Source organism: Pituophis catenifer, unplaced genomic scaffold (genome assembly GCF_029215685.1).
Source record: "Pituophis catenifer annectens isolate HBS135680 unplaced genomic scaffold, rPitCat1.0.hap2 SCAF_1, whole genome shotgun sequence".
Taxonomy (NCBI): domain Eukaryota; kingdom Metazoa; phylum Chordata; class Lepidosauria; order Squamata; family Colubridae; genus Pituophis; species Pituophis catenifer.
This window is the reverse complement of record NW_027256881.1, coordinates 242690802-242712090: the sequence shown is the minus strand read 5'-3', so window position 1 is coordinate 242712090 and position 21289 is coordinate 242690802. Positions and strand designations below refer to the sequence as shown.

At 42.3% G+C, this 21289-nt stretch overlaps 1 protein-coding gene across 2 annotated transcripts in view; it reads left to right on the top strand.

Annotated features, from left to right (window-relative positions):
• Positions 1 to 4889: 4889 nt before the first annotated feature.
• The window catches only part of CUNH11orf24 (chromosome unknown C11orf24 homolog), a 37608-nt gene continuing 21208 nt past the window's right edge, over positions 4890 to 21289 (top strand). For both annotated transcript variants that reach the window (XM_070932416.1, XM_070932406.1), the window contains exons 1-2: positions 4890 to 4932; positions 7484 to 7577. The gene's annotated coding sequence lies outside the window, so the exon portion shown is untranslated. The remainder of the gene's footprint in view (positions 4933 to 7483; positions 7578 to 21289) is intronic.

The following is a 21289-nucleotide window of genomic DNA, read 5'->3' as shown; positions in this document are numbered from 1 at the left end:
TTCTGGCTATTCCTGTCAGCTTGATGTCACTTGCAAATTTTGACCCTTCTATTCCCTCATCTAAATTGTTTATGAAGATATTGAAGAATACAGGGCCTAAAACAGAACCTTGGGATATCCCACTGCTTACTTCCCACCATGTAGATGTAGTTCCATTAAGGACTATACATTGAGTGTGGTTTGTCAGCCAGTTACAAATCCATCTAGAGGTGATACTGTCTATCCCACATTTTTCTAGTTTACCAAGAGGTAAGCTAGAAAAGTAAGCTTGTGGTCTACTTTGTCAAATGCCTTACTAATATTAGTATACTAATCCAAGTATACTACGTCCACAGCATTTTGCTGGTCCACTAATTTAGTCACTTTGTCAAAGAATGAAATAAGATTTGTTTGGCATGATCTGTTTTTGACAAACCCATGTTGTCTTCTGGTTATAACTTTGCTTCCTTCTAGGTCAGTGATGGAGAACCTCTTCAGCACCAAGTGCCCAAACCGGAATGTGTGTGCACGCATGCGCGCACCGGAGTGCTGGAAACTCGAAGACCAGGTGGCCGGTGCGCACATGCGCACTGGCCAGCTGATCTTTGGGTTTCCAGTGCTCTGGCAGTAGCGAAGACCAGCTGGCCGGCCACCTCTAGCATGCGTGCCATAGGTTTGCCATCACAGTTCTAGGTGTTTGCAGTTTTGTTGCTTATCTTTTCCAGGATCTTCCCAGGCATTGATGCCAGGCTGATTGGTCTGTAGTTTCCTGAATCTGTTTTTCCCCCCTTTTTGGAAGATGGAAACCACACCAGATCTTTTCCACTCCTCTGGTAGTTCCCTGGTGTTCCAAGTTCTTTGAAATATAAGGTTCAATGGTTCCAAGATGACATCTGCCAGCTCCTTCAGAACTCTGGGATGTAATCCATCAGGATCTGGTGATTTGAATTTGTCTAGAGTGGATAGGTTTTCTCTTACTATTTTCTTGCCTATTTTAATTAGCATTCCTAGTCTGTCTTTTACAGTTTTTGGTAGGTTGGGCATTTTTGTTTTGTTTTGTTTCCTACATCTCCTACTTTGTATCTGAGTTTTTCTTTCTTCCCATCACTCTCTACCTCTTTGTTTGATTGATGGTCTTGGCATTTATACTTCGTATTAGGTCCTAAAAATCCTAAAGATTGCTTGTTGATTGCTTGTTACCTTTAGAAATTTCCTCCAGAGCAATTGCTGAGATATTCTTGCATTTACCAGACAAATGCATATTATTATAATACCAAGCAGTTCAGAACTTTTTGAATCATGCTGTCTTACATCTATTATTGCACAATAGCATGTACAAGGAAGCCAGTTTGGTGTAGTAATTAAGGGACCAGGCGAGAAACCAGGAGACTGTGAGTTCAAGTCTCACCTTAGACATGAAAGCTAGCTGGATGACTTTGGGCCAGTCACTCGCTCTCAGCCCAACCACGACACAGGGGGAAAAAGAGGAGGAGGAAGCAGTATTATGTATGTTCGCTACATTGTGTTACTTATAAATAATAAAGGAGGGATAAAAATCTAATCAATAAATAAAATAAGGAAGCTGAAGTGAAATTGACAAGACTCTGTTGATCTGATCTTCAGCGGTGCCCCAGTCCATGATCAAGGAGCAGAGCTAAGCAATTTCTTCTTGCTCTTACATGTGAAGTGGAGAGGGGTGATAATGGAATTATAGTTACTGAAGCAGGGGCGAAATGCTCCCAGTTCGGACCGGATTGCCTGATCTGGTAGCGATGGCGGCGGGTGGTTCGAAGAACTGGTAGCAAAAATCCCTGCGCACCCCCCATGCCCAGCTGAGCCGGGCGATCATCAGAGGCTGTTTTTTTTACTTTTAAAAGCATTTTTTCTACAACCTCTTCTGTCAAAAAAATGCTTTTAAAAGTAAACAAAAAAAGCCTCTGATGATCGCGCGGCTCAACTGGGATCGTTAGAGTCTTTTAAAAGCATTTTTTTCTGCAACCTCTTAAGGTTGTAGAAAAAATGCTTTTAAAAGTAAAAAAAAAAAAAGTTGGCCACGCCCACCATCACATTACCCAAGCCACGCCCACAGAACCGGTAGTAACTAATTTTAAATTAAACTCCTGTACTGAAGTGTTGTCTTTTTTTAGTCTATTTATCTTTTTTATTGCAGTAGCTTACAAATATTGACAAATAAACAAAGAATTAATAAACATTTGCCATCTTGTTTCTAATACATGCCTGGTATCAGGCATTGTTTTAAAACTTCTACTCTTGTGACTTTGGAAGATCTGGGGAAAATGTTTGGCTGAAAGATTAATGACACAATATCATGCTGCCTTCACAGTTCTCAATGGAATTTTTGGTATAGAAGAAATGTTAGCTTAATAGCCTGTCAAGCTTTAACACACACACACGCCCCATAAATGTGGAGGAGAAAAGAAAGGGTTTTTTTTAAAATTGATATTTTTATTGCCAGGTTTCACAAAACCTTCACATTTGTCAGTTGTGGTTTAAGATTAGATGGGATGATTTGATCCTAAAATAAATTGAGGTCTTTATTAACACTTCAAGGAGGGTTGTTTTTATTTATTTTCTTCCTGACATTTGAAAAATCACTTACCCTATATCTGAGGGACTGTAGATGTTGAGACTTTAGAAAGAGTGCAGAGAAGAGCAACAAAGATGATTAGGAGACTAAAACATACAAAGAATGGTTGCAGGAATTGGGTAGGTCTAATTTAATGAATTAATTAATGGATGCGGTGGCTCAGTGGCTAAGACACTGAGCTTGTCAATCAAAAGGTCGGCAGTTCAGCGGTTCAAATCCCTTGTGTCATGTAACGGGGTGAGCTCCTGTTATTTGTCCCAACTTCTGCCAACCTAGCAATTCGAAAGCACGTAAAAAATGCAAGTAGAAAAATAGGGACTACCTTTGGTAGGAAGGTAACAGCGTTCCGTGCGCCTTTGACATTTAGTCATGCCGGCCACATGATCACGGAGAAGTCTTTGGACAGCGCTGGCTCTTCGGGTTTGAAACGGAGATGAGCACCGCCCCCTAGAGTCGGGAACGACTAGCACACATGTGCAAGGGAAACCTTTACCTTTACCTTTAATTTAATGAAAAGGACTAAGGGTGACATGACAGAACTGCAGAAAAAACAATTACTACCAACCTGCCTTTCATTGAGGATCTGTATACTGCACGAGTCAAAAAGAGGGCTGTGAAAATATTTACAGACCCCTCACATCCTGGACATAAACTGTTTCAACTCCTATCCTCAAAACGATGCTATAGAGCACTGCACACCAGAGCAACTAGACACAAGAACAGTTTTTTCTCGAACGCCATCACTCTGCTAAACAAATAATTCCCTCAAACTAGTTATTAAGTCTGCATTACTATTAATCTTCTTATTGTTCCTATCACCCATCTCCTCCCACTTATGACTGTATGACTGTAACCTTGTTGCTGGTATCCTTACAATTTATATTGATATTGTTTCCTGATTGCTTATTTGTACCCTATGACTATCATTAAGTGTTGTGCCTTATGATTCTTGATGAATGTATCTTTTCTTTTATGTACACTGAGAGTGTATGCACCAAGACAAATTCCTTGTGTGTCCAATCACGCTTGGCCAATAAAGAATTCTATTCTATTCTATTCTATTCTATTCTATTCTATTCTATTCTATTCTATTCTATTCTATTCTATTCTATTCTATTTTATTCTATTCTATTCTATTGCAATGTTACAATATCTAAGGGGCTGCCACAAAGAAGAGGGGTAAACATATTCTCCTAAGCATCTGAAGCAGGGGTGGGTTCTACTTACCTTTTCTACCGGTTCGCAATGGGAGCGCACGTGTGTGCTCGCCTTGCACGCGCTTCTGTGCATAAGCTTCTGTGCATGCGCAGATCGTCAATTATGACGTCTGGGCGGGTGGGTGGAGCTTCTTGCCACTTTTACTACTGGTTCTAAAGAACCGGACAGAACCAGGAGCAACCCACCACTGATCTGAAGGCAGAAGCAGCATTGGATGGAAACTAATCAAGGAAAGATCCAACCTAGAACTAAGAATTTTTCTTATAGTTAGAACAATGAATCAGTGGAATGCCTTGCCTCCAAAAGTTATCAGTGCTCCAACACTGGATATTTTTAAAAAGAGACTGGACAACCATTTTTCTGAAATTGTATAGGCCAGGGTTTCCTGCTTGAGCAGAAGCTGGACTAGAACACCTCTATGGTCCCTTCCAACTCTTGTTATTCTGTTATCTCTGCTCATCTGGTGTGCCAGGTCCCATCAATTACACAATGTCATCACATGAGAACCATGAAGCATACCTACTCTGTTGCAATTCCTGCCCTCTGGAATAATCTCCTCCTAAGGGGTTTTTATGGCTCCACCTTGATGTAAGACTAAAACATTTGAAGACCAGGTATTGGGGACTGGGTGACTGTGCAGCCTCCTTTTGTTCTTTTGCCTGTCTAGTTTTATCTTTAGTCTTGTTTTGAACAATTTTCCTGTCAGTTGTATATTGTTACACTGCACATCTATTTCCAGTCATCCATCCATCTATCATATAATTCATATGTAACATTGTGTGTGTGTGTGTGTGTCCTTACGTCACACACTGCGACCGCTGAGACGAGGTTGTTCTTTTCCCCCCATCTGGGAAAGCCAAGGAGAAGCCATAACTTCCGGGCTCCCATCGATGACGTTTTGTTTGAGAAGCGTGGAACGAGGGGCGGAGAGCCAGAGGGAGAGGCTGCGGAGGAAAGGCGGGTCTTTCTGCCAGATGGCGCCGATGCTGAATGGAATCCTGGGCGGAGCTTAAGAAGTCGAGGGGCGTGGCTTTGTGAAGGCATGTGCTGTGGTGGGGGGGCAGCTGTGTTTCTTTCCATTTGCTTTCATAACGCGCGTTCCTTCCCAGCGGGCCCGTCGGACGGAGGTGGGATGCGGCAGACTAACCTGGGGAGGGTGGACTACTTTGCTCGGTGCTTTCTCAGGCTTCCCTTCGGGGGACGCGGTGGGAGTCCCTGGCCTTGCTACCTGTTGGGACTGCTCTGGAGGTGCAGGAAGCGGGCGGGAGGGGGGTTCTTGCGGCTCCTCTGACTTGGGAGTGCGTTTTGTGCTTCCTTAAGGACAAAGCCAATGCTGAGGTTTCTAAACCTTTTGCAGGGAGCTTTGCCTGACTCTTGAGTTAGTGCCTTCCTTCTCCGCTGGCGAAATACCGCAGGCGCCGCGCTGGCCAATTTCTTACCACTCCCCGTCGGCGAGGGATGAGTTGTGACTGGAGTTTGCACAGTTTCATCGTGCGCTGGCAAAGGGCGGGATCTTAAGTTTGGCTTGGCAGGGGCTTCGCCGCTGTTTCGCTTTTTCTAGCCCCGATAAATAGACCGGCCGCTTCTACTTTTTCTCTCTCCCATCCTCCCCCTTAAAATCTAAAGACAAAAGTAGATCTTAAGGCGGCTTTCCCCAGCCTGATGTGCCCCAGATGTATTGGACTATATTCCCCATATTCTCCAGGGCACTGAAGGCAGGACGGCGAGGCTGGGAAAATAGCAAGATCCTAACGATTGGAGTGATCGCCTGGAGCTGCTTAGCTGTTCTCACATTCTGCCTCAAGTGTGTCACTGCAATTCTAAAAGTAGCATTTTAAATCGCGGCTCTGCCTGTTCCTGATGGGATGCTGTTTTATCAAACTGCTTTGATACTATTATATACAGTGCCAATAATAGCACATGGGGGAAGTGTTATTAATTGAAATAAGAAATCTGAGAAAAGAAAATCACTTGCATCGAGTGTGATCCAGGATGAAACAGCAGAGCAAGACAGACATAAAGAATGCATCCCTGGATAATCTCAGTGCTCTTGCCCAATTCAGAAGCCTTTCCCCTTACAATTCAGGAGTTGTTTCAGTCATAATTATGTACTAGAAATCATTCAGAAAATACTGTTGAGAAAACATCCTGACGTTGAGAAATGAATGAGCTATAGTGTGCTGTTTAATAATTTGATACTGGATGCGTTGGCTTTTTTTCCTGGTGCGTTTTGCTTTAAATGTTCTATTTAAAAAAACAGTATACCTAGCAAACCATGCAGAAATGTATTGACATTTATATAACCGTGAGTAATGTATAGATAGGCATGCAGACTTAAAATTTCTATACTAGTTCAGAGCATATTAACAAAAGCTTATCTTCTCCTGACTCCTGTACATTGTGGTCTGTTTGAATTAAATTCATCCACTTTTTGTCCATGCTTTGTTGCATCATTTCCTTGAAGTTATGGCACTTTTAGCTAAGGTCCATTTAGTTATTTTACATGTAGTTATTTTGCTATCAGGAGGATGAGCTCTGAAGAAGATGTTTCTATAGCCTTCTGATGCTGCACTAAAGCCCCTTTGCAATGTATATTAAAGTTCTGAAAAATAAAGGTGTGATACAAATTTAATAAATATTTTTTTGTCTGTATTGGTCATCTAAAAGTAGCATTAAATTCTGCATTGATACTAATGCTTATCCTGGTCATCTAACAGTACAGAGTATCTTCCAGTATTTTTACATGCTGAAGTATAATCTGAATAGACCCTCCTCCCCCAATTTTTTCTTTGATTGTTGCAGTTGGAAAAGGCTGTTGGGACTTGAAATTCCTGCAAGATACTTATATTTGTTTGATGCATTTTTTTATGCATTGTGCTGATAACCAGCTCAGATTGCTTATCTACTTAGAAAATGTTTGAACTGGTAGTAACTGCTGACATAAGCTATCCATTCAGCTATCTAAATTGCAGTACAGATTGAATCTATATAAAGAATGACCCTTGGGCTCATGGCAAATCTGTATGTAGCATAGCAAAGCAAGTGTTCCTGTGTTAACTGGGCACAAAGAGCATACAATTGTATCTTTAAGATGGGCTGTTATGATCTGCCTGTTTTATAATTTGGGCCAGTTCTTAACTAAATCCTGGCTGTTTCAGTTTTACGATCCAAGAACAAGGCATTTTGGTTGCCTCTAGAAGAATTTCTGAGTATTAGATCAGCTATGATTTTCTTAAGAGTACATGGGTTTGTCTGAATTATTTAGCCATGTATAGTATTTGCTATTCGATTGTGGCATGCTTGAGGCCAGATTCCATGTGTTGGATCAGTAGTATGTAATGTTAATATGTTAAGTCATCCTGCATTTCTAAGATGCCATTTTGTAAGGGACTCTACTGTAGATTCTTAATATTCTAAAGGTGCCCATCAGCTAGCAAAGCCATGGATTTCTTTTGTCCTGTCTGAAAGGCACAAAAATCATGGGTTTTTTTTTCTTGAAATAACCATTCTGTATAGCAATAACATAAAGTCCTTTTCTTAAAAACTGATAAATAGTCTTAATGTTTTCTTTCTACTTTTTATTTCAGGCTTTAAAATATTCAGGAATTCTATCAGGCATCCAAAACATCATGTTGTTGCTTGTGATTAATTCTTTGCTTTTTGCTTCTTTTTATCCAGTCTTGGTCTCACAAGGACTGAGCAGCTGATTGTATAACTTTTGAAGACATGCTGTCCCCATTACCTTCTCTTTGCTGAGAGTATGTGTTACAAGGTAAGGAAGAAGGGAGAGCTTCCCCTTCCTTTGGTATAGTATCTTCCTAATACTGCATTTAAAGTCAAAAACATTGGCTTTGAAGACACATTCAAATATTTAACTACCATATTTTTCGGAGTATAAGACGCACTCCCCCCCCCCAAAGTGGGTGAAAATTTCGGTGCGTCTTATAGACCGAATACGGGCCTATTTTTGGCCTCCTGAACCCTCTGCTTGTTTTCGGCCACCCCAGCCCCCAGAAGCACTCTGTAAGCCAAAAATGGGCGCATTTTTTATGAAAACAGGCCTGTTTTTGTTTTTTTTTTAAATTTGATTTATATGCCGCCCTCCTCCGGAGACTCAGGGCGGCTTACAAAGGGTTAAGCAATAGCCTTCATACTTTTGTATATTTATACAAAGTCAGCTTATTGCCCCCATAATCTGGGTCCTCATTTTGGTGAAAACATGCCAGTTTTTGGCCTGTAGAATGCTTCTGGGAGCTGGGGAGGGCGAAAACGCGACATACAGAGACCAAAAACTATTTCTTTTCTTGTTTTCCTCCTGTAAATCTACATGTGTCTTATAGTCTGGTGCGTCTTATAGTCCGAAAAATACAGTATTTAAAATATTTAAATTTCAACCCATCAATGAATCCCAGAACAAATGCAATAATAATCTGCAGGTGGAACTTGAATAATGGCCATGACACTTCACTGAATGTAACTATGGAACTATAGAATTTAGTAAAAAGGATTCTTTTTTTCCCCCCTAATTGGAAATTTTTAAGGCTCACTTAAAATTAGGTCAGGGTAAGGGCCATTCAAACTGTTCCAAGAACAAGGTGGTTATGTGTGTAATTCTTTTTATTCACTATCTACGATATTTTAGGGATTCTCTGGGAATTTTTTGAGAATAAATAAAACCCTTTTAATATACAAGTAGTCCTCAACTTACAACCACAATTAAGCCCAAAATTTCCATTGCTAAGCGAGGCAGTTGTTGAGTGAGTTGCATCTCATTTTACAACCTTTTTTGGCAGTTGTTAAGGGAATTGTGCAGTTGTTAAGCAAATCTGGCTTCCCCCATTGACTTTGCTGGTCAGAAGCCGGCTGGAAAAGTTCCAGGGAGTGATCTCATGACCCTGGGACAGTGCAACTGTCAGAAATACATGCCAGTTGCCAAATGCCCGAATTGTGATCATTTAACCATGGGGATGCTGCAACGGTTGTAAGTGTGAAAAACTGTTATAAGTCGCTTTTTTCAGTGCCGTTATAACTATGAACGATCACAAAATGAATGGCTGTAAATCGAGGGTTACCTGCGGGCCCCTTTCTTGCTCTATTGTTATAGTAGTTTAATGGGGGGTATTTGAAAGCTAGTTGAAAAGCCAACAAGCCTTTCTTGCATGAAGAACTACGTTGTGCCTAACTCATGGTTTCATGGTTACTTTTTCTTCATGGAACAGAATCAGAAAAAAAGAGAGTACAGTGATAGTGTGACTAACAACAGGCTTTTTATTGTTAATATTATTATCCTAGAGAAATTTGGTTTTTCTCTGTACTTCCATTCAAAACAGTTTCTCTCCTCCCACACACATCTGGTGTTTGTAGCTGTGAGGCCTGTTTTTCAGAAGCCAGTTTATTTTTGTATTGAGATATTTGAGAGAGCCTTGCTGAAAATCAATGCTAAGAAAGTAGCAATAGCACTTAGATTTATATACCGCTTCACAGTGCTTTATAGCCCTCTCTAAGCGGTTTACAGAGTCAGCATATTGCCCCCCCAAAATCTGGGTCCTCATTTTACCAACCTCGGAAGGATGGAAGGCTGAGTCAACCTTTATGATTCTTTATCGGATTATTTAAAGTGGTTTTAAACATAAGGGAGCAGGGAGAAATGTTGAAAGGTGTATTGTATATTTTGGTTGCATAATTTACAGTTCAGTCCAACAGTGAAGTTCAGTTTACAATAGTTTTGCAAAATACAATCTTTTTCTTTATTTTTTTGTATATAAAAATTATGACTATTCGTAATTTAACAGAATACTATGGTGGACTGTGTTAGAGGGAGTAGAAGCTGATAGAAAAATTAAGGTATTTGCAAGAAAAGGTGTGAGAAAATGTGGCTAGAGAGGAGCTGCTTGTTGCAATTTGTAGAGGATACAAGGAATGGTCTTGGAGGACCAAAGAGTGGCTGCCCAGACAACAATCAGACAAGAGTGGCTTAAGTCCATTTCAACAAATTAATTTGAGAAAACACCTCAGCCAGGCCCCTTCCTAATTCATATGAAGATAAAATGAGGGAGGAAGAAAGCACATCCAAGATTCTTTTACTATCACTGGTCTAATAAAAGTAGTTTTAGACTTTTATGGCATTGATTTCTTAGTCCGGTGTACCCCTTAGAACTGACAAGTATTTCATTCCGCTAAGGCACATTAAAGGTACTTTCAGAGCATTTTTTCCAAAATCATATTAAAACATTTGATGCATTGCCATAAGAATAAGGAAAACGTTGTGGCCTCCAAAAGCTAACACACCCTTTTTTCAAATATATAAACATAAAACATTTTTGTTAGAAAGTTAATGTCTGTAACAATACTTCCTCTAGTTTGTTTGCATTTTGGTGTGCAAGACTAGAGAAATACAGTGATAGTTCCTCTTCAGAGGGCCAGAAATTATGCTATTCACAAAATAAAGTAATATAAAGTAAAATATTATTCACAAAATAAAGTAATATCTTTATTTTCTGATGACTTCAGGTTAGGAATATGCCTTATAAAATACTGTGAGAAATAGTTTTAAAAAGTGAGAGTTTTATCTTTCTTAGGTTCTCTTATTTTAGTGCTTTGAGATTGTTGCTTCAGTGCTTTTTCTTAGCTTTCCTTATACAGAAGCTCCCTGATTGATCTGAGCCCAATTCTTATCCCACCTGTTTAGATTGGACCACTATATCACTTGTCTTAGACAAATTGGGCTTCCATCTGGTACAAAGAAGAAGCAATAAGGGATGAAATTCTGAGCAAGACGTTATTTTTCATGAGGCCATATTTGTATGCAAAGCACTTCACTGGAATGAAAAAAAAGTGCAGTGGGTGAATGCTCTGAAGTAAAGTCCTACTTTGCATTGCATAAGATTATTGTGTCCCTTCCTTTCATTAGTGTCGATTCCTGCATCACCCAGCCATTTATATCTGAACTGTGTGAGACTTCAGAAACTTTGATTAATCAGTGTGAATTGTGCTTCAAGACAACCATTTATCTATGCATGTGTGTTTATTTCTTCTGGAAATGTTCAACCATGTTTAAGCGTATCTTTGGGCTACACCTGAGACAATTTTTGGAGTATCTCAGGACCTTATTTATCATCTCCATCTCCTTTCCAGTTACCAATGGTTTTTGACACATTCCATATTTATAATATTTCCCTGATATGCCACCTAACTTTAGAGGATATTGGATCAAACTACTTTATAAGGTGGGAATTGCAGTGATAATAAATCCAGCAGCGGTTGCCATGTTGGAGTGTCTGGGCCACACAACATAGCAATTCTGTGAGTGAGCATAAGATCCATAGTTAATTAATGATTGCTTCTCCAATACTCCCACCCAGTATTGTTTTGGTAACTGTCTAGTCATTCAGCTGTGATTCACATTAACGATGCAACTCTGATCTTGGTGGAGCTTAAAGTGATTGGATGTCTAGGCATGCCAGCTCTCTTCTCTGCCTGGCTATGGAATGTCACTTCCCATCCCCCGCCCCCACATGGTTGTCTTTTTTGTTGATGAAAATTAGCAGGGAGGGGGGGCGATTTGTATTTCTTGTATGTAAATTAATGTGTAATTATATATATTCCATTACAAATCTGATATAACTCATTAATGAGGAATCCTTGGTGCTCCCTGAGTTTGCTTGTTTTCTTGCAAATGTTTCATTACCCTAACTAGGTATTATCATCAGTGCTTGTAAGGAGTGTTGTTTGCTGTCAGTTTATATTCTGGTGTCTATAAACTGACAGCAAATAGCACTCTTTACTAGCACTGATGATGTTATCTAGTTAGGGTAATAAAACATTTGCAAGAAAACAAGCAAACTCAGAGAGCACCAAGGACCTTCATTTCAACCCTGAGCTATAAATATTATCCTTTATTGATATCATTATCTATTATAATACAGCTCTGGAATTTATTAGTGTTAGGTTTCCCTCCCATCTCCCCTCCCCTTCTTTTAAAGTAGATTTCCAGAGACTGAAAACCCTCAGTAAAGATAAATTTGCTTGGTTTCTGTTTTTTGTTTTTTGTTCTGATACAGGTTCAATAGCTCCACTGGCAACTGGAAATGCATTTGCATTTTGCAAATGCTGCTACAGTAAAAAAAATTGGTTGTTGTTTCAGTGTGGATTTCTGCAGTAGCGGTTGATTTTGTAAAGAAAGTAACTCAAATGTTGAAACTTAAATTTAGCAGGGAATTTAAACCTGGAAAAGTTTGAAATCAAGCGCGTGATTTCTAGGAACGTTATTCAGGTTTGCTGGCTGGAATAGTTACTTGTCCAGAGAGAAGAAAGATTGTAGTGAAGAAAATAAGTTGTTTCACATCCTGCATATTCAATAGGGCACCACTGACAGCGCTAGTTCTTGGTATGCCACAATGAATTGCATGTGTTCAAATATATGCTGATGTATTGGATTTTACCCACATGTCAATGGAGTCCTTTATTTCTTGAAAGAGACAAGGTTCAGTGGAGGCTTTTCTCTGCAATAAAGGAGCAACGGAGAACATTCTTGCATGGTTTGCAATATTTCTTGGCAACTTCTTCCATACTATTCTGGAAAGCATAGCTCAGTGCACATCTCAGAAGACTGTCTCATTTTCTCCAAGCAGGAGTTTCCTGTGATCTGACTGCTGTTTATAGGAACTCCAGATGTAATGTTATTGGGCCTTACTGTTAGAGTTGAGAGCTTAGATACTTCCCTGTCTAAGTGTAGTGTTGTGTTTTGGACTATAACTTGCATAATTCCCAGCCAGCATGGTCAGCTTGTTACTCTTCTTGTAAGAAGAATTACAAGACATGCTGCCCAATGCATCTCAGAGGCACCAGGTAGAGAAGGCTCATAGATGCCTCATGTCTTGAGTAATTATGTTAATGTCACTAGACCAAAAGGAAATTAGTGGGATCTTCATACTGATTCTATCAAGCTGCCAAACACCAGAATTCACAGTGTTTTGAATTGGCTGCTATAAAGGAATGGAAGGATAGGCTATTACTTTTTAGCAAATATAGCCGGGAAAAGTCCACAATAAATACATGACACTTGATCTTGTGTAAACAGCCTACAAGCAAAGAGTTCAAAGTCCTTATCTGGAGGCTGTTCCTCTGAATCTTCGAAGTTTGTGTAAATCTTAATTGCAATGAATAAGATCAACTATCCAATATCTTTTGTCAGAAACCACAAGGTGATGTTTCTGAACCTCTGCTTAATATCAGCATAAATGCAGTCTAGAAAAGTATCTGTTATGTGATATTAATTCACATGTTCTTGATTCCAGTTTGGTTTGATAAGAAATGTTCTTTGTGCTCTCAAGCCAATTCTATTTTTTTCAACTTGCAAATGGCTAAACTTTCAAATATATTTTCTATTCACATGTAATCCTTTAATTGCAAGTGGTTGCCCCATTTGTAGTTCCCTTGAATAGTTAATTAAATGTGTATCTCTTATTTGGATTTTGTGACCTTTTGGTTTTAATATTTTGCTACACTACTTGTTTTTTTGTGACCTCTTACAGTAATTTCAAGCATTATAATATGCTTATATGTAACACTGGGAGACTTACCTAGATTCCCGAATGTCAAAAACCCGTGGCCTAGTCACGATTGTGTACTGAATTATCTTCTGTTTAAGCAAAAGTCAACTTGCATCTTTACTCCACTCCAATATTATAACTCAAGTCCATCCTCTGTGTTAACAAGCATTATTTGTAGATGAACACCTCATCCTGTTCCTGACACACACGAGTTGAGACTATTGGTGTGTCACAAAAAGAGATTAAATTAAAAAGAACATTTTTGGGACTTCCTGCATCATACTCTGTTTATGCATAACCATGAAAAATAAGCATGTATATTCATGTTAGGTTTTGGTTTTGTTTTGTTTTATGAACAATTACAATCAGCTTGGGTGTAAAGTATGTTGGAACGATGCCATATGCATGAGACTAGCACAATAAAGCCGTTTATATTTTATTAGTATATGACGAGGGCTTAACATAACAGGTCTTTTTTTTAATTGAGAAGCATCCAAATGTAAGTAGCCCTAATCACCTCATGGCTTGATTATTGCAATACATTCTACATGGGACTGCCCTTGAAGACTGTCCAGAATGCAGCAGTATGATTGGCATGTTTTATATGCCCATGTGACATCTTTGCTTTGTGAGCTGTGCTAGCTGTCCAGAGTCAACTGGAGTCAGGTGGTGTTCAATCAGAAAAAGAAAATTCTTGACTGTCTTTTCGTTGGTAAAACCTCTTGCAGCGGAAATCCTTAATAAAAGGATTTTAAAGATAAAAGAGGTGGGGGGATGACTAGCAAGTACAGGTAGTAACCAACTTAGGGGCTTAGGGCCGGGGTACTTACGGGGCCGCCTTCTGCCACCAATTGCCTCCCACCGGCCAGTTCGCTCCTACAGAGAGGGCCTCCTCAGGTGCCGTCGGCCAGACAATGTCGGCTGGTGACCCCCAGGGGGAGAGCCTTCTCTGTGGTGGCACCTACCCTCTGGAACAATCTACCCCCAGAGATACGAGTGATCCCAGACCTCCGGACTTTTCGTCGGGCCCTAAAAACCTATTTTTTTCAGTTAGCCGGGCTGTCCTGATTTTATGGTTGGTTTTAAAATTTGATACGGATTTTAATTGAAATGTTTTAAATTACGGGCCAAATTTATTTAATTATTTTAAACCTATTTTAACTTCTGTGTTTAAATGTTTTATCCTGGCTGTTCACCGCCCTGAGTCTGAAAGGAGAAGGGCGGTATAGAAATCTGAAAAATAAATAAATAAATAAATAAATAAACAAATAAACAAACAAACAAACAAACAAACAAACTAACTAACTAACTAACTAACTAACTAACTTGTTTAGCGACCACTCAGTTACAACGGTAATGATAAAGTACAGTAGTGACCAGTCCTCATGTTTGTGAAAAGATGAAATAAGACCATAAGCACAGTCATGGTTTCACTTAGTGACCAAGTTGCCAGGTCCCAATTGCAATTGCTAAATAAAAACTACTGTACCTGTAATAGAAAGGAAACACTAGACTCTCCAAGATGTAGAGGACCCGCTGAAGCTTATTCTTCCTAAACCTTGAGCATTCAGGGACTGGTTGAAAACAGACTCTTTGGAAATTAGCATGTCAAAGTAGTACGGAAGTAAGTAGATCTGGCAGCAAGAATTTGAGATTTCTTGTCCTGCTGTCACACCAACACACCAATAAGTGCTCCAATCTCAGTCTTTGAGCATATAAGCAACTTCTTGAGTAGTCTCTGGCTGCTGCTTTCTGAGTTAAAGGTCTCCAGTATGAGGAACCAGCTCTCTTCTCTGCCTAAGCAATGAGCTGAATCCTGGCTGGGAGTGGGAAATTTGTTTAAAACGTCTGATAAGGGTAATCCCGCAGATGCTCTTTGTCATCCTCTGACATTTCCTTCAACCTTTTCTAGCCTCCACCTCCCTCTTCTTCTGAGCAGCTTTTATGCTCGGCAGGCATTGAGTCTGCAGGTACTCATGTTTTGCTGCTGTGGCTTTTAACACTAGCAGGCTGGTGTTTTCCCTTCACCACAGACAGATACTTATCCTAGACACTTCCTCCCCCCTCCCCCCCCACATAAGAGATAAGATGGGCTTAATATCACACTATGCTGTAATCTTTGCTTTTGGCTTAGCAAACCCAACCCACAGATTTGAGGTTTATTTAATAAATCGTGATATGGCTGATCTTGTTCTTGAGAAAACCATATTGACTTGTAGTAGTTATATGTTGTGAGGGGACAGTGGACCGGTCCTGTTGAAAATGTTCTTGAAACTCCCATTCCATGTCTCTCCCCTGGACCTTCTATATGGACCCCTAGGATATGGTTGCTCCCACCCTCTGTGGTCAAGATGTATTCCGCAGCGGAGCTTCTTGGTCTGCGAGACTCCCCCCTCTCGCAGGCTTGGCCCTCCACTCTATCGAGGGCCTACCTCGATGACGGGCTTTGGAACCCCGAGAGGTGGCATGCCGCAAAGAGGGGGTTGTGGGGTTTTTTAAAATTGTCTTTTTGTAATCTTTTAAGGGGCTTAGGGCGGGGGGTGGGGAGGGAGGGGCATAGGTCAGGCCCGTTACAGGGGCATGGAACGGAAGGCGGGGAGCGGGGTGTGGAGGAGCTCAGTGTGGATAGGGTGGAGGGCAGTTCTATCAAGACCGTAGTTGGGAGGGGCAGATATGGCGGGAGTAGGGGGCCACATCAGGTGGTGGGGGCACGTACCCGCTATCTTCAAGCGGTGGCATGCCTCGGCCCCCATGACTCTTCTCGTCTCCCCGGCTGTCCAGAGTCTCAGAGCCCAGGCCTTAGACTGATGTTGTGCAATGCCAGGTCCGTGGTTAATAAGGCCCCCCTCATTTGTGAGCTAATACAGGAGGGGGGTGCGGACCTGGCAGGTATTACAGAGACCTGGTTGGGCCAAGAGGGGGGGGTCCTCCTCGTAGAGATGTGCCCACCAGGTTTCCGCGCATTCCATCAGCCAAGGGCCCAGGGCAGGGGTGGGGGGGGTGGCGGTCGTTATAAAGGAAGGTCTTGATCTGAGGGAGGCCACTGTACCTCAGATAGCCGGATGTGAGTCTCTCCTGGTGAAGTGGGGCCATGGGATGCAGGTGGGCCTGCTGATCGTGTACCTGGCTCCCTGCCACGTGACAGCGGCCCTGCCCGAGCTTCTCAACGTTATTGCCGGGGTGGCGGTTGATACCCCCAGACTTTTGGTCATGGGGGATTTCAACCTGCCATCTACCGGTGGGGCGTCTGGGATGGCTCGGGAGTTTATGGCTTCCATGACAGCCATGGACCTGACACAATTAATTCATGGCCCCACTCACGTGGGAGGACACACTCTGGACTTGGTTTTTATCTCTGGTCAGTGGCGGAGTGGTCTGGATATAGGGGATATAGTTATTGAACCCCTGTCATGGTCGGACCATTCTCTCCTGAGACTGGACCTTTTGACCGCTGCACCCCACTGCAGGGAGGCGGAACCGACCAGGTGGTTCCGCCCCAGGCGCCTGATGGATCCTGATAGGTTCCAGAGGGAGCTTGGGCCAGTTCCTGAAACTCTGGCTCACGACTCGGCTGAAGATCTGGTGGCTGCCTGGGATAGGACAGCCGCCGGTGCTCTGGACCGAATCGTGCCTTTGCGGCCTCTGACCCGACGCCGAACCTGCCCGGCCCCTTGGTTCTCCGAGGAGCTGAGGGAGATGAAGTGCCGGAAAAGACGCCTAGAGAGTGGTTGGAGGGCTAGTCGCTCCGAATCCGACCGAACACTAGTTAGGTCTCATATTAAGACCTATCTAGTGGCGATAAAAGCGGCAAAGCGTAACCACTTTTCCGCTCTTATTGCATCGGCAGATAACCGCCCAGCCGCCTTGTTTAGGGTGACCCGCTCCCTCCTATATCAGGGAGCGCGGGAAGATCCCTTGCAAGGGCAGGCTGAGGATTTTGCACAGTATCTGCACGATAAAATCGCTCAGATTCGGGAAGGCTTGGACTCTGACTGGGTAGATCCCGGCGGGGTGACTGAGGCTGGTCTTGAGAATGTTACCTGGGATGAGTTCGACCCTGTGACTCCTGAGGACGTGGACAGGATCCTGGGGAGGTTAAATGCAACCACATGTTTATTGGACCCGTGCCCCTCCTGGCTGGTACTGGCCACCCGGGAGGTAACACGAGGCTGGCTCCAGAGGATTATAAATGCTTCTCTGAGAGAGGGTTTCTTGCCTCCCGCCTTGAAAGAGGCGGTGGTGAGGCCCCTCCTCAAGAAGCCTTCTCTGGACCCGGCCGTTTTGGCAAACTATCGTCCGGTCTCCAACCTTCGCTTTGTTGCGAAGGTTGTGGAGAGTGTGGTTGCGCGACAGCTCCCACAGTTCCTGGATGAAACCGTCTATCTAGATCTGTGCCAGTCCGGCTTCAGGCCTGGGTACAGCACGGAGACGGCATTGGTCGCATTGGTGGATGATCTCTGGAGGGCTCGGGACAGGGGTTGTTCCTCTGTTCTGGTCCTGTTAGACCTCTCAGCGGCTTTTGATACCATCGACCATGGTATCATGCTGCGCCGGCTGGAGGGACTGGGGGTGGGAGGCACCGTGTTGCGGTGGTTCTCCTCCTATCTCTCTGACCGGTCGCAGTCTGTGTTGGCAGGGGGGCAGAGGTCGACCTCGAGGCGCCTTGCTTGCGGGGTGCCGCAAGGGTCGGTCCTCTCGCCGCTCCTGTTCAACATTTATGTGAAGCCGCTGGGTGAGATCATCCGTGGTTTTGGGGTGCGATGCCATCTGTACGCTGATGACACTCAGCTGTACATTTCCACCCCAGACCACCCCAATGATGCCCTCGAAGTGATGTCCCAGTGTCTGGAGGCCGTGCGGGTCTGGATGGGGAGGAACAGGCTTCGGCTTAACCCTTCCAAGACCGAGTGGCTGTGGATGCCGGCGTCCCGGTATAGCCAGCTGGTGCCATCTCTGGCTATTGGGGGCGAGTCACTGACCCCCACAGAGGGGGCTCGCAACTTGGGCGTCCTCCTGGACACACGGCTGTCTTTAGAAGAGCATATGACGGCCGTGGCCAGGGGGGCTTTTTATCAGGTTCGCCTGATACGCCAGTTGCGCCCCTTTCTGGATCGGGACTCCTTGTGCACAGTCACTCATGCCTTGGTTACGTCACGCCTGGACTACTGTAACACTCTCTACATGGGGCTCCCCCTGAGGAGCACCCGGAGGCTCCAGCTGGTGCAGAATGCGGCCGCGCGGGTGATTATGGGAGCGACGTGGCGCTCCCATGTAACATCTCTCCTGCGCGAGCTGCATTGGCTCCCGGTGGTCTTCCAGGTGCGCTTTAAGGTGTTGGTTCTCATCTTTAAAGCGCTCCATGGCTTAGGGCCAGGGTATTTGCGAGACCGCCTGCTGCTACCGATAACCTCCCACCGGCCAATACGCTCTCACAGAGAGGGCCTCCTCGGGGTGCCGTCGGTCAGGCAATGTCGGCTGGCGGCCCCCAGGGGGCGAGCCTTCTCTGTGGGGGCACCCGCCCTGTGGAATGAGCTGCCTCCTGGAATACGATTGATCCCGGACCTCCGGACCTTCCGTAAAGCCCTGAAGACATTTTTATTTCATCAAGCCGGCCTAGCCTAAATGGTTTTTTAATTGGGATTTTAAATTTTATGGATTTGGGGTTTTAAATTTGGGTTGCCAATGATTTAATTCTTTTAATTATCTTAACTTTTGCATTTGTATGTTTTTTAATTTTGGCTGTTCACCGCCCTGAGTCCCTTCTGGGAGAAGGGCGGTATACAAATTAAATTAATAAATAAATAAATAAATAATATCACTTTTCAATGAACCTACAGACTAAATTTTTTGTAACGTGTTCTAAAATCTCCTAGATATTGATGTTTATCTGGTCTGTAATTCTGTGGATCATTTGCCTTATGTCGGTAGTCTTTCAATTCTCTGGCTCCTGTTTCCAGGATTTTCAAATATAACAGGTAGTCAGCAGCTTTAGCACCTGCAATTCTACCACTTCAAGGTGCTCACTGCTTTTCACCTGTTCTGAAAAAAGATTATCCAAATTAGAAATTAAGCAGATCCATTGACCTCATTGTCACCTAGTATTTTCACTAAACAGCTATTTTTATTTTTATTTTGGTTATCTTGCCACCTTAAGCTGATTCTTGGATTTAGAGTTTTGGGGTTTTGTTTGTTTATTTTCATTTGATTTAAACTGTTTGCAGTTGTAAGTTGAGGTGGCCTATAAGTTTGATTAGTAAATAAGCATTGAGGAAATTAAAATTCCTACTAACCATCATGTGAGCCCTGGTGGCACAGTGGTTAGAATGCAGTATTGCAGACTATCTGCCCACAGCCAGGAATTGATTCTGACTGGCTCAAGGTTGACTCGGCTTTCCATCCTTCCGGTTTTGGTAAAATGAAGATCCCAATTGTTGGGGGCGATATGTTGACTCTGTATACCACTTAGAGAGGTATGTAAAGCACTGTGGAGCGGTTTATAAGTTTAAGTGCTCTTGCTATTACTAATTTCATGGTGTGTCACAATTCACTTGTGGAACACATCCATTTATCTTCTCTGTGCTAAGTGGTCAGTAATACATTCTAGCCACAGTACTGTTTTAAATGTCTTTTTCCATTTCTTTCACCTAAACGTTTTCCAGAAGACTTATATTTTTTTATTTATTTATATACAGGTGTGGGCCCTTTTAGCATATGGTGCAACACCTTTTTATTTTTTGTTTAAACAAATTAAATTTAAATTACCATAATTTAAATTATTATATTCTGTTCATGGGTATCATCCTACCAAGTTTGTCTCGAAAATCATGTGAAGTTCTTTAGAAACTTGAGCTCATCCTTTTGATTGCTCTGTACATTCGTATAAAGATGCTGAAAATTGTACAATTTCTGCCCGGTGAAGTCTGTTGTAGGTCTTCCATTGACATTTGACAGTCGGACTCCTCTATTAGGGCCAGGCAATTCTTCATTTTAGTAGTTCAGCGCATTTTTAAGTCTCTTGTCCCTGACAATTATTCCCTTTTTGCTCTTTGATTGGTTGCTCAAAAAACATGTTTCATGTGCGCTATATATTTTATTTTTTTAAATAAGATTTGCTTCCTAATATGCCCAATATACTAATAAGTAAATGCATTCAAAAAAGTGAGAATAAATAATTAAAAACCAAAAGTTACATCTTGAAAATGTTGATTTGTCCTAACGTGGTTCTTGAAATACGTTTGCATTTACTTTTTAGCAGTACAGTGAGAAAGTTGATGCTAAAATAACAGCTTGCTTAAGGTAATATCTTAATAACCTTCATTTTTCAACCATTTGTACCCCTGGAATAAATTAAAGCCACAGGAAAGCCACAAGACTTTTAGAGCATTTCAGCAGAAGCAAGGCAAGCCTGTAAATCATGCCTCAGAAAGAAAGAAAGAAAAATGAGAGGGGGGAGGGGAAACACACCTGTAATTGGGAGATCACTTTCTGCCTGAATGCAGATGTCAACTAGGGGTCCCTCGTGAGCTGAGCTTTGCGTTGTAGCTCTTTCAAGTTCCACAACAGGGTATGAAAAGCAAAGAATTTCTTCCCAGATGGATACTGTGCATTTTAATTTCACTTGTGCTTTTCAGTCTTGTTTAGGCCGTGCAAGACAGTAGTCTGGTTTCAAAGTAGATTTTTATTCCTTGTTGGTGTTTATATTGATAGTTTTATTGTCTAATTCTGCTTATTAGTGTCATTGTGCTTAGCGGTTCATTTTTCTTTATATTAAACGGAATTATTTCAGATATTCCAGACCAAGTCACATCACAAACTGAACTGTACCCCAGGATTTTTTGCTGGAAATTATCAAAGAGCAATGGAGCCTAGAAGCTTCTAGAATGTTTTGGTGAACAAAACAGTTTTGAAATGTGGAGGGTAAATAAAATCTCTC